The following is an 8,349-nucleotide window of genomic DNA, read 5'->3' on the forward strand; positions in this document are numbered from 1 at the left end:
TGCGCATAGTACTAAGCGCAAGAACCCACACAAAGGGAGTCGGGAGGTGGCACAGCAGGTTAAGCACACGTGGTGCAAAGCACAAGGACTGGCACAAGGATCCCGGTTCAAGTCCCCAGCTCCCCACCTGCAGGGGAGTCGCTTCACAGGCGGTGAAGCAGGTCTGCAGGTGTCTGTCTTTCTCTCCCCCTCTCTGTCTTCCCCTCCTCTCTCCATTTCTCTCTGTCCTATCCAACAACTATGACATCAAGAACAATAATAACTACAATAATAAAACAACAAGGGCAACAAAAGGGAAAATAAATAAATATTAAAAAAAAAAAAAAGAACCCACACAAAGATCTGGGCTCCCAGCCTGCTGGGAGGACGCTTCACAAGCTGCCAAGCAGGTCTGCAGGTGTCTATTTTTTCTTGTTTTGCCGTGTTTATTTATTATTGGATAGAGACAGTGAAATTGAAAAGGGAGAGGGAGATAGAGAGGGAGAGAGACAGAGACACCTGCAGCCCTGCTTCATGGCTCATGAAGCTTTCCCCCTGCAGGTGGGGACCAGGGGCTTGGACCCAGGTCCTTGTGCACTGTGACAGGAGAGCTTAACCAGGTGCTCCACCGCCTGGCCCCGGTGTCTGTCTTTCTCTCTCCTTCTCTATCTCCCTCTCTTCTCTCAATTTCTCTCTGTCCTATCCAATAAAAATGGGGGAGCAGTGGATTTGTAGTGCCAGCACTGAACCCTAAGGATAACCCTGGACGCAAAAAAAAAAATGTTAGTTGTTCCCCCCCCCCCCCCGCCACTACTCCCAGGTTAATTTTTTTTATTGAGATAGGGGAAAATCTTACAAAATGTCTTTCTTTCATTTGTTCATTTATTGATTTTGGTGTTGTCAAGGCTTTGCCACTTTGGGTCAGCATTTTTCAGATAGAGAAAGAGAGGCAGAGACAAACAGACACCTGCAAACTTTGCTTCACTGTGGTGTGGTGGTGGGGGGAGGCTCGAACCTGGGACAGGTGTGCTATCCCAGTGAGCCAGTTCTCCAGCCCCGACATGTATTTCCAGATCCAGCCTAAGTATCCCATTCCCCTCCTGACCCACGGACCCCAGCAGGCACATTGTTTAGACAGAATCCACTTATTCTTTCCTAAAAACTGGAACCTTGCTTTGGTTAGTCTGTCCTGTCAATGATTTCCTCATAAAATGCCAAGCAACTGATGACATGGTTTTTATACATATACACGCATGCTGTAGGAGTATAATCAGTGGGTTAGTACTCTGCCAATAAAAGATGTGTTGTGGGAGTTGGGCGGTACTACAGCGGGTTAAGCACACGTGGCACGAAATGCAAGGGCTGGCTTAAGGATCCCGGTTTGAGCCCCCGGCTCCCCACCTGCAGGGGAGTCACTTCACAAGTGGTGAATCAGGTCTGCAGATGTCTTATCTTTCTCTCCCCCTCTCTGTCTTCCTCATCTCTCTCTATTTCTCTCCTATCTAACAACGATGACATCAATAACAACAACAACAACAATAACTACAACAAAAATAAAAAACAAGGGCAACAAAAGGGAAAAATAAATAAATAAATATTTAAAAAAAAAAGAAAAAGAAAGAGGTGACCAAGACAGATGAACTTGTAGTAATGAAGTGATAATATTTGTGGTACTAAGTAAGTAGTGGCAATAGCAATAATCAAACTTGGGCTGGGGAGACAGCACAGTGGTTCTGCAAAAAAGCTCTCCTGCCTGAGGCTCTGAGGTCCCAGGTTCAATCCCCAGCACCACCACCAGCCAGAGGCTCTGGTCTTTCGTTATCACTCTCTCTGTGTGTGTCTCTCTCCTTCATTAAAATAAAATGAATAAAATATTTTAGAAAAAGAAAAAAGAAAAACCAAACTTACTCTTAGACCCAGTGAAAGCTATGGTGACCAAAGGAGAAAATGGAGAAGAAGAATGGGACTTGGGGACAGGTTGAAGGGTATGTAGCGAGATGACACGGCAACTTTTGGTAGTGAAGGTGGTGCATCTTATAAGACAAGTGTGAAATGAGATAGTCTTTAAAAAATTACAATTTTGTCAGTAAAGATAATTTATTTTTAATTTTGTTTTCATGGATCCAGAGCCTCACACATGCATGATTTCACGGCTCCTAGACAGCTTTCCAGTTCAGACAGTGAGAGAGACAGGCAGAGAGGGAGAGACACCACAACCCCAGAGCTTCTCCAGGTGCCGTGGCACCTTCCATGTGGTGCTGTTTCTTGAGACGGGGTCTGCCGCATGGGAAGGCTTGTGCCTCGCCTCTCTTGGACCTTACACATTTACAAAGAAGTTGAATCAGAATAATAACAAGCCTGCTGTTATCGCGGGGCTGTGTGGGGGGCGGGGTGGGTGTCTAGCCTGCAGGACATCAGGAAGGCTGGAGCTCATGCTCACTGAGGACTCTATCCCAGGGTGGAGAGACTGATCTTGAACCATCTAGAGGTTCCTGACTTCTAGCTCACACACGCACACACTCCCTCTCTCTCTCCATCTCCCTGTCTCTCTCTCTCCTTGTCTCTCACTCTCTCTTCCTCTCCTTTTTTCTCTTTCTTTCTCTCTCATCTTCTCCCTCTCGTCTCTCCCTCTTCCTTTCTTTCTTTCTCTCTCTCTCCCTCTCTCTTTCCTTTTCTCTCTCCCCTCTCCCTCTCTCTCTCCATCTCCCTGTCTCTCTCTCCTTGTCTCTCATCCTCTCTCTCTTCCTCTCCCTTTCACTCTCTCCCTCTCTCATCTTCTTCCTCTCCCTATCTCTCTCACTCTCCCTTTCTCTCTCCTTCTCTCTCTCCCTCTCTCTCTCCTTTTCTCTCTCCCCCCTCTCTCCCTCTCTCCAGAACAAAGCACAGGGTGTGGAAAGCCTCTTTGCCCCACCTTCATGTCCCCACAGAGCCAACCAGGATTCCTGCCCATGGGGGTGGGAGCCAGAAGCTTCTGCCACAGAGCCGGGCTGGGCGGACATGTCAGCTCACCATTCCCACGGGGGGCAGGGGGGCAGACACCATGCTCCGGGGATCGTGGCTTCAGTTCCTTCCTCCCTCCCTCTGGAAAGACTCCGCCAGGGGAGTAAATATCCATTAAAGGCAGCCATGAGGAGCCCCAGCTCAGTCCCCAGCAGGATATTAATAATAATAATTACAGCGTCCTGGGACTCCCAGCGTGTGTGGACCAACTCTAATAAACACACTGGGTCTGTCGGCTTGGCTGTGCCAGCTCCAGGGTCGCACCTGGGTTTCTGACAAGGTCCCTCTTCACCCCCAGTGCCCCAGTTACACTCGAGGAGTTTGGGGTGCCGTGTGTGAAGGACCCGGCTCCCCTAAACCAAATGTGGCAGCTGGAATCGTGTCCTCCAGCTCGAGACGTGGAATCCTGAATCCGACATGGCTTGAACAATGAGGTCACACATCTGTTGGTGGTGAGCATGTGTGCAGAAACATATCGCAGGGAGACAGAAAACTGTACACATGTGACAATGACTGTCATACAAACAAAAAATCATTTCCTCCAATAAAGTGATTCTTTAAAAAAAGAAAGATTGGGGGAGTCAGGCGGTAGCAGCGGGTTAAGCACACATGGTGCAAAGCACAAGGGCCGGCGTAAGGATCCCAGTTCAAGCCCCCGGCTCCCCACCTGCAGGGGAGTCACTTCACAGGCGGTAAAGCAGGTCTGCAGGTGTCTGTCTTTCTCTCCCCCTCTCTGTCTTCCCCTCCTCTCTCCATTTCTCTCTGTCCTATCCAACAGCACCAACATCAATAACAACAACAGTAATAACTACAACAATAAAAAAACAAGGACAAAAAAAGGAATAAATAAATAAATATTAAAAAGAAGAAGAAAAAAGATTGGGGGCTGGGGAGACAGTATCATGGTTCTGCAAAACACTTTCATGCCTAAGGTTCTGGAGTCCCAGACTCAATGCCCAGCACTACCATCAGCCAGAGCTGAGCAGGGTTCTGGTTTCCCTCTCTCCCTTTATTTCTGTATCTCTCTCTCTCTCTCTGTATTTCTCTCTCATTAAAATACATACAATTAAAAAAAGAAAAAAGAACAAAAAAGAAAAATGAGGTAATAGGGGCTGGGAAGTGCTGCACTCAGTTGCGCACACATGTCACCATCACAAGGACTTAGGTTCAAGCCCTCAATCCCCACCTGCATGGCGAGAGGAAGCTTCATCAACTGTGAAACAGGTCTGCAGGTGTCTCCTTCTCTCTCCATTTCTATCTCCCTTCCCCCTCTCCATTTCTGTCTCTGTTCAATGAAATAAAAATAAGTAAAATATTTTTTAAATGAGGTCACAGCAGAGTTGAGTTTTGGTGAGATGAGGTCAGGTGGAAGTAGGGTGGACTCTTCTTCCCACTAGACTACTGTCCTTATAAGTGGAGGGAGAGAGAGAGAAAGATTGAGAGGAAGCAGTTCCAGGATGACAAGCACTAATGGGAGGGACAGAGCCGCCAGCCCAGGAGTGCCTGGAGCCACCAAGTTGGGAAGGAACTTGGCCTGCAGGTCTCAGCAGGAAAAGGGCTTTAACTTCCGACTCCAGCCTTCTGGAAAGCTCTGAGGCAATTGAGTTCTGTAGTTTGAAGCCCCAAGGGTATGGGGATCTGGTAGGGGCAGCCCTGGGGGAAATTGCTATACCAGGAAAAAGGATGAACTTGGTAAAAAAACAAAAAATAGTGGTGACAGGAAGTGGGAGGGGGACAGAAAGAGGAAGCCAAGGAAAGATGGCTGCCTTGGTGCTTAGGCCTAGAGGGGAGGTTGACCTCAGAAAGTGAAGACGGGGGAGTCGGGCTGTAGCACAGCAAGTTAAGCGCAGGTGGCGCCACACAAAGCACAAGGACCAGTGTAAGGATCCCGGTTCGAGCCCCAGCTCCCCACCTGCAGGGGAGTCGCTTCACAGGTGGTGAAGCAGGTCTGCAGGTGTCTTTCTCCCCCTCTCTCTGTCTTCCCCTCCTCTCTTCATTTCTCTCTGTCCTATCCAACAATAACGACAACAATAATAACTACAACAATAAAACAAGGGCCATGAAAGGGAATAAATAAAATAAATATTTAAAAAAAAAAAAAAAGAAAGTGAAGAGGGGAGGGGAGGGGGCTGAAGACAGACCTGGAGGAGGAGTGAGAAACTGGGGGGGGGGCAGGGGGGAGGAAGACCGTGCGGAAGACACAAGGGGGGTTGGCTGGAGAGCAATGATCAGGCTGTCTCCCCTCACCTCGGTCCACACCCCACTGCTGACACCCCCCTTTCCCTCAGTGAGCCAGTCCTGAGGCCCCATATCACTCCTCTCTACTGGGCAAGACACCAAGCCATAAGGTTCCAGCAGTCCAGCCTTTCCTGCCTGGTCTTCGCAGGGGTCTTATGCCTGCACCATTGCATCCCTTCTGGTTGAGGGGGGCGGCAAGGGACCACAAAGGAACCCTGTCCTTTCATTCTGAAACGGAAGAAAGGAAACGCATGCCTGCAGCCAGGCAATAACACTCCTGGTTAAGCACACACGCTACAGCGCTCAGGGACCTCTCGATATCCCCTATTCCCTCTCAAGTTCTATCTCTATCCAATAACAAATAAAATGTTTTCTAAAAAGAAAGAAATTAAGAGGGGAGGAGGAGATAGAGAGGGAAAGAGACAGAGAGACGCCTACAGCTCTACTTCACCACTCATAAAGCTTCCCCCTGCAGGTGGGGACCAGGGGCTTGAACCCAGGTCCTGGTCCACTGTAATGTGTGTGCTTAACCAGGTGCATCACCACCCAGCCCCTCCACTCTCAATTTCTTTCTGTCTCTATCCAATAATAAATAAATAAAGATTTTTTTAAAAATGATTTTCCATGAGAGAAAGGAAGGAAGGAGAGAGAGAGAGAGAGAGAAAGAGCATGAAGCACAAGGACCGGCGTAAGGATTGCGGTTCGAGCCCCCGGCTCCCCACCTGCAGGGGAGTCGCTTCCCAGGCGGTGAAGCAGGTCTGCAGGTGTCTGTCTTTCTCTCCCCCTCTCTGTCTTCCCCTCCTCTCTCCCTTTCTCTCTGTCCTATCCAATGACGACAACATCAATAACAATAGTAATAACCACAACAACGATAAAAAACAACAAGGGCAACAAAAGGGAATAAATAAATAAATAAATATTTTAAAAGGAAGGAAGGAAGGGTATTTCCATCCTCTGTTCTACCCACTGAGCCACCTCCCAGGCCACAGGAATCCATGTAGTTATTCATTCATGTATATGCTTTTTAATTTTTTTTTTCATGAAAAAGAGAGAGTGTGTGAGAAAGACACAGAGAGAATGTCAGAGCCCTGCTCAACTCTAGGTGCCGGTGGTGCTGGGAATTGAACCTGGGACCTCGGTGCATCAGGCAGGAGAGTTTTGCAGAACCATAATGCTGTCCCCTCTGCCCCTGGGAATTTATTTTTGTTTGGTTCTGAAGAATGCACTCAGGGCTTCATGTAAGATACAGACCCAACTTTTTCACCCTTTCTCTGTGGGGAGAGAGAGCCACCTCGAGAGAGAAAGAGGGCGGAGACTCCACAGCACACGCCTGCCATCCACAGACCCCGCCCCGTGCTGTGTAAGGTGCTGTGTAAGGTGCCATGGCTCAAACCCAGGACTTCCTGCACCATCAGACACATGGGCTACCGGCTGAGCATCTCCAGTCCCCTAAACAGGTGGCCTTTTCAAAGCTTTACCTGTTCACTAGCAAGAGAGGGAGAGAGGACCAGGGCATCACTCTGGCACATGCAATGCCAGGGATCAAACTCAGGACCTCAGGTTTTGGAGTTCAGCTCCACTTTTGTTCCACCTCCTGGGCTACAGTGAACAGGTGGTTTTTAAAGTTCATGGTGGGGCTGGGGAAGTAGTGCAGTGGTTCTGCAAAAGGCTTTCCTGCCTGAGGCTTCAAGGTCTCAAGTTCAATCCTCAGCACCACCATCAGTCACTGCTGAGCAGGGCCCTAGTTTAAAAAGAAAAAAAAGTTCATGGTGATTGTGTGGCATGGAACTGTAATCCTGTTTTAATTTTGTAAATCACTAAACATTTCTTTAATATTTTATTTATTTACTAATGAGAGAGAAATACAGAGAGAAAGATCAGAGGCCTGCTTAGCTCTGGCTGATGGTAGCACCAGGGATCGAACTTGGAACCTCAGAGCTTCAGGCATGAAAGTCTTCTGCAGAACCACTGTGCTGTCTCCCCAGCCCTTGAAATTTTGCTTGAAATTCTCTAGAATAATAGAAAACCCATAATTCTTTTTTTATATTTTATTTTTATTGAATACAGACGGAGAGAAATCAAGGTGGAAAGGGGGAGAGAGAGAGAGAGAGAGAGAGAGAGAGACCAGCAGCCCTACTCCACTGCTCATGAAGTTTCTCCCCCACAGGTGGGGACTGGTGGCTTGAACCCTGGTCTTTGCACATGGTAATATGTACACTCAACTGGGTGCACCACAGCCCTGGCAAATGTGTGTGTGTGTGTGTGTGTGTGTGTGTGTGTGTGTGTGTGTGTGTGTGTGTAGTAAAGTTTGTGGGCTGGGAACACAGCCTAATGGTTTTGCAAAAAGACTTTCATGCCTGAGGCTCTGAGGTCCCAGGTTCAATCCCCAGCACCACCATCAGCCAGACCTAAGCAGAGCTCTGGGCTTTCTCTCTCTCACTCTCTCTCATTCTCTCTGTCTCTCTGTCTCTTTCTCTCTGTGTGTGTCTCATTAAAAGAAATAAAATACATTTTAAAATAAATAAATTTGGGGCTGGGCAGTAGTGCAGCGGGTTAAGCACACATGGCACGAAGCGCAAGGAATGGGTAAGGATTCTGATTTGAGCCCCCGGCTCCCCGCCTGCAGGAGGGTCGCTTCACAAATGGTGAAGTAGGTCTACAGGTGTCTTTCTCTCCCCCTCTCTGTCTTCCCCCCTCTCAATTTTTCTCTGTCCTGTCCAATAACAAGAACAATAACGACAACAAGGGCAAGAAAATAGGGAGAAAAAAAATGGCCTCCAGAGCAGAGGATTTGTAGTGTAGGCACCAAGCCCCAGCAATAACCCTGGAGGCAAAAATTAATTGAAAATTAATTAAAAACTAAAGGATGTTTGATGTTTGTTGTGATGTACATCCAGGAAGTAGATCTGTGAATGGGAAGACAGCAAGAACTAGGTTCCACCCAGGTTCCCAGGGCTCTGGGAGCCCCTGAGAAGGGGGTTACCTGGCAGGCATGAGGCTCCACTAATCAAACCCGGCTCCAATCACGGGGCCCGGGTACCCACCTGACAGGATCTGTACTGACTCAGACAGGGGGTGACCGGGAATGAAAAGCTACAGGAGTGACCCCACTGGGGCCTGCAGGAGAGCCGG

This window comes from Erinaceus europaeus, chromosome 13 (assembly GCF_950295315.1).
Source record: "Erinaceus europaeus chromosome 13, mEriEur2.1, whole genome shotgun sequence".
NCBI lineage: Eukaryota > Metazoa > Chordata > Mammalia > Eulipotyphla > Erinaceidae > Erinaceus > Erinaceus europaeus.